Here is a 6109-nt window from a genome sequence, read left to right as displayed (position 1 = left end):
ATATATATATATATATATATATATATATATATATATATATATACTAGCATTTCAGCCCGGCGTTGCCCGGATGTTTGGAGGTGTATGTTGAGCAAAAACAATAAGCAGTATTTTGTTTTTAACTTTGACACCTATTATGACCCCTTAACATTATATGTTTTGGGCTCAAATCATGTTATGAAGTTAGATCCATGTCCAATGAACCTATATCTAAAATTTCAAGTGTGTAGACCAAAAATTGGCGGAGGAGTTTAGTAGAGTTCTCAAAGGTCAAATCGTTGAACTTTAACCCCTTAACGGACAAATTTCTGCCCGAAAATCGATCAAAGATTTTCCCAAATCGCAGTACCCTATATATCAAATTTCGAGTTTTTAAACTGAAAATTAACAGAGTTATTGCGTTGGAAAATGTACACAGACACACACACACAAACACGTTCACTTTTATATATATATATAGATAGATAGATAGATATAACAGGCTCTTTTAGACTTTGAGAGACAATGGATACTCAGGAAGAGTTGCCTGCGCGTGGAATTTTTGTGGCAGGCGGTGCGCAATCTCCAACCACACCTCTCCTGAATCGACGTTGTTAAATACCAGTGGCAAGTGAAGTGTATGTACAGGACGACTGGAAACAAATGCCGAGATAAGCGGAGAGCAGATACAGCGCCTAGAATTCTCAAATGGTCACTCATCTGGTACTAACCAGGCTCAACGTTGCTTAACTTCGGTGATCTGACGAGAACCGGTGTGTCCACGCGATTATGCCGTATATATATAATATGTATCGATTACATGAATTCTACATTGTTTTCACGCATAATTTAGTATTATTGTAACATTAACAAAACAAGATATTGATCTGTATACGTGATCCTGCTATCGATTGATATATTCGGTTTCATAAGTCGCTATGTTTCTATGGGATCGAGGTTATATAGTTCTGGATTTTGAGGCATAAAGTGTCACCGACACTTTCATATGTAAATGTATAACACGAACGATAAGTTTCTTTGAGGTTTTTTAGGGGGGGGGGTACTATATCATAAGTATTAATAATATATGTATATGAAAAGCGCGCACACACAGACGCATCCTCTAGTCTACAATGAAGATCAATGTACATTTATTCATATGTAAATAAATATAAATCCGTCCTGTCACAAAATAGTTAACGAATAAAGGGACGAAACCATTTCAAGTGTTATAGGTATAGGGAAAAACTGTGTGAAATAAATTCGGAAAGAAAATTTTCACAATATTTCTCTTGCAGTCTACTTTCTATACCGGTTTATACGTTTTATTTTATTTTCTTATTGCCTATTTCGAAAGGTTCTATTGTTGATAATTTCGTTTTATTTAAATTAACTAATGAGACATTCTTATATATGAATACTAATATTCGTACCAACACTTCTGATGCATAATTTTTACGTCATTTTCGTACATTCATTTCTCTTTTTCTTGTGTGTATATACATGTGTGTGTGTCTGTGTACACATGCATATATACACGCACGTGTATATTTACATACACGTACATATACATATCTTAAAGGCTTCCATCAGTCATGACAGACGATGGATACCCACAGTAAGGGTGTCTGCGCGTGAAATTTTTGTGGCAAGAGTTGAGCAATCTCAAACCACAACTTTCCTGAGTTGACATTGTCGGATACCAGAGGAGGTTTAGGGCGACTGGAAACAATGCCGAGATAAGTGGAAAGCACATACAGCGCCTAGAATTCCCAAATAGTCACCCGTCTGGTACTAGCCAGGCTCAACGTTGCTTAACTTCGGTGATCTGACGAGAACCGGTGTATCAACGTGATTATGCCGTACATGTATATATTATATATATATATTATATACAATCACGTATATATATACACACATACATACGCACACATACATAATTACACATACACACGCACATATATATATATACATACATAGCACATATATATACACATATATACACATACACACACACATATATATAAACCCATGAACACACACACATATACACATACATATATATATATACACATACATACGCTCATGTATATATATATATATATATATATATGTATGTATGTATATACATACATGTATCTATCTATATACATACAAACACACGTATACACCATCTAATGTATAATTTTGTTACGGAATTTTAAGATGAGAATTTATAATTTGTATTACTTGGATTATTCTAACGACTGTTCTTATCTTGGATGTTATTTACGCAATATTTCGATCGATGTACCATCCCCACCTTCTTCAGGTGCATCTTTCTTTTTTGTTGTTTTTCTTTTTTCTTTCTTTTTTTTTTTAGTAGAAATCGATAATCTTTTGTCAGACTTGATTTATGATTAATTGTAATATTTAAATCTCAAATAAGACTTTACACTAGTCTGACACTCCGTCGATACCGAAGAAACATTAGAAACCGGTTATTTAGTCGAATGTTTTAGTTTTAGTAATATTAAAATAGCATCTGAAAAAAGCATTTACATTTGTTATTTAGTATCCAGTGTTTTCGGGGTATCGATAAAGGACCAATCTAGTTGATATTGACATTTGAACTTATATACAAGCATAGAGATACACATAGTATTAAAATATATTTATGGCAAGTAAGCTACACAAATATTCATTTTTTATTCCCGAAGAAAATCTCCAATTTTAATAAATGGTAGCATAGTTTACGATATATATATATATATATATGTGTGTGTGTGTGTGTGTGTGTGTGTGTGTGTGTGTGTGTGTGTGTGTGTGTGGAAATGCGTGTGTATATATGTGCGTGTGTGTATATTATAATTTCATGTATTCACAAAAGATTTAGAGGAAATGTAATCTTCCGTGTGTCAACTTTCAGTATTTGCTCTAACAGTGCTCAATACGCGAATGGGGCTAGGTAGTAAGTGAAGAACATATATAGGGCAAATATATTTTCACTACTTATGCAATATATATATATGTGTGTGTGTGTGTGTGTGTGTGTGTGTGTGTGTGTGTGTGTGTGTGTGTGTGTGTGTGTGTGTGTATTTTTGTGTGTATGTTAGAATGATCCTGGTAGTTTTAACTAGAAAACATTAGTGTAATAAATTGTAAAAGAAACTCAATAAATACAAAGATAAAATACGAAGGACAAAAATACTGTTATCACTACTACTACTACTACTACTAATAATAATAATAATAATAATAATAATAATAATAATAATACGCAAGAATGAGATACGTGTGATTAAGCGAACCTACCTGTTGATTGGCCAACGACGAGACGACTCGGGACTTCTAGCGAAGGAGCCCAACGTTAATACGGACACACGGATACAGACCGGCGAATACCTGGATAGTCAAAAAAAAAAAAAAAAAAACGAAATCCACCTCCGATTGGCAATTGATGGCTATCTATTAAGCTATCTGTACCCGTGCTGGAACATATCTTCGAAAGGTGGCCGGAGATAGATAGCGGCATAAACAGGTAGCAACACAGGTGTGTTAATTTATATTCACAATCCTCCTAATTTTAATCCTTGCCGACTTTATAGCATCGAGGAATGTGGAACCGTTTTCTGATACTTTGCGAAGTTTCGCTGAGACATTCTAGTAGTTGTATTAGTCATTCCTCTCTTTTACATGTCCAGGTAGCAGTTTCGAATCTCTATGTAGCATCTAGAAAATTGGATCTTGGGATTATTAACATTTATATATATATATATATATATATATATATATATATATATATATATATATATATATATATATATATATATATATATATAATATTCTACTTACGAACGTTCAAAATTGTTCCAATTACATAATTAAGAATATATATATATATATATATATATATATATATATATATATATATATATATATATATATATATATTCTTAATTATGTAATTGGAACAATTTTGAACGTTCGTAAGTAGAATATTTTTTTATTCATACTAGACCGCCCTCTCTTTTCGAAGCCAGTATAGGGGTTTCGAATCTCAACGGAGATCTCTAATATTAGATTCTTGGGATTTTTAACGTTTTTATAAATTTCTTTTAAATTTAGTAACTGAATCAATTTTAACATATGTAAGTATATTTTTATTCATGTTAGATTGTCCTCTCTTTTTCACAGCTAGTGTAACGGTTTCGAATCGGAGACGGAGATTTATAAAATTGGATATTTGGATTGTTAACGGTTGTATATATATCTATAATATAAAGCTGAACGTATGTGTGTGTGTCTGGTCACGAATAGTCTCCTATGTGGTTGACTATTATAGAAAACTGATTACATATAATGATAGAAGATGTATTGAGACACAGGAATGGGTATGTTTGATCTGGCAGAACGGTGGTTCATTAAAATTGTGGGGTCTGCGTTCGCGCCTGGTTCAAAAAGTATGGAAATAAAAAAAATTTTAAATTAAAAAAAACGTTTACAAGTGTTTTTGATATAGATGTACATAATAATACTTTGATAAGTATGTTTTAATTTAAATACGGATGGTATAATAAAATTGTGGGGTCTGCGTTCGCGCCTGGCCTCCATAGAATGGACATAGGCACAAACTTTAATAAAGACTTTTCATATCTATTTGCGTAAGTATACTTTGGTAATTATGTTTCAGTTTGAAGAAATATGGTATAATAAAGTTATGGGGTGTTCGTTCGCGCCTGACCTCCATAGAATGGAAATAGGTCACAAAGTTTAACAAGGTTTTTTAATATAGATCCACAGAATATTGTGATAAGTGTTTCAGTGTGAACAGGTATGGTATAATAAATTACGGGGTTTATCTATTTTATTTTTTCTTTCATCATATTTTGCTTTGGTTTTGATACTCCCGAATTCGAAGCTATCTCTTTACAACCCTTCCTTTTCATAACCTATCATACTTTCATAAATCCGAGTCCATTTTCTGTAGGCTGTTTTTGAAGCCGGTCAACGACGGGTACTTTTGCTAGTATATATATATATATATATATATATATATATATATATATATAAATTTGTAATTGAATCGATTTTGAACGTACATATTTATATTTATATGACATCGTCCTTTCTTTTCTCAGGCAGTGTAGCGGTTTAGAATCTCGTCGGAGGATATATAAAATTGGATTTGGAAATTTTTTTACATTATTTTTTTAAATGAACCAATTTTTAATATACATTGAAAATTTGTTTTCAGTCATGTTGGACGAGCCTTCCTTTTTTTAGTCGCCAGTGTAGTAGAGGTTTCGAATTTTGACAAAGGATCTCTAAAATCGGATTCGGGAATTTATTTTACCTTTTCTTCAATTGAACCAATTTTTGACATCTTAGATTGAATATTTTCGTAGCTAGCGTAGCGGTTTCCAATCACGAAGGGGGGGATCTATACAACTAGATTATTTTTTTTTACATTATTTTGTTTTTTATTTACATTTAATCAATTTTCAACGTTTAGAAATACAGCGTGACCCGGATATAAGAAACTTCTTCGGTCCCTACAGCTCTTTTATATCCGGGTTACGCTTATATTCGGGGTTCTTTTATCCGGGTTACAATGATAATCTTTAATGCGGGATTGAATTTCAGTGAATGAGCTAAGGAATTACATTCTTTACTCCACATAACAAGATGGTTATGTTTTTATTTGTATTTGTTTGCTGTTTTACATCTTAACGCCTAGATCGCTTGGCCAATCGTGACTACGTTTTAAAATCCGTCAAAATCTGAATAAGAACTGATTTAATTTTCAAATGTTCACCTTAAATGACAAGGTCAATGATATTGGAAAGATGAAACTAACACTTTTAGTGATAACTATGTCCTCTCCACCGTAGAGACTGGTTATTCGGCAGATACTATAGCCAATGAAAATCTAAAGTCATATCTGTAGTTTAAAAGAGTTTTGTATTTTTTTTACTTTGCAAGCTAATATCTTTTTTTTTTCTCTCTCTCTTCATTATATACTAAATTACGAGTTCGGTGTTGTAAATTTTCCCACGTATGTTAAAAGACAAAATCAAACGATATAGTATATATATATTTTTTTTTATTTTATATTTTGTATTTTAAAAACGTGAAAAGAAAATTCTAT

General features: G+C 32.1%; 2 pseudogenes; both read right to left on the bottom strand.

The window, feature by feature from the left end:
- Window positions 1-662: 662 nt before the first annotated feature.
- LOC145258393 (5S ribosomal RNA) lies at window positions 663-779 on the bottom strand (annotated as a pseudogene).
- Window positions 780-1730: 951 nt separating this feature from the next.
- On the bottom strand, window positions 1731-1847 carry LOC145258574 (5S ribosomal RNA; annotated as a pseudogene).
- Between the last annotated feature and the right edge of the window lie 4262 nt (window positions 1848-6109).

The sequence above is a fragment of the Euprymna scolopes genome, chromosome 33 (genome assembly GCF_053919585.1).
Source record: "Euprymna scolopes isolate OS-2025 chromosome 33, ASM5391958v1, whole genome shotgun sequence".
Classification (NCBI taxonomy): Eukaryota; Metazoa; Mollusca; class Cephalopoda; order Sepiida; family Sepiolidae; genus Euprymna; species Euprymna scolopes.
Note: the sequence above shows the minus strand (reverse complement) of the source record. Positions and strands in the feature narration are given on the sequence as shown.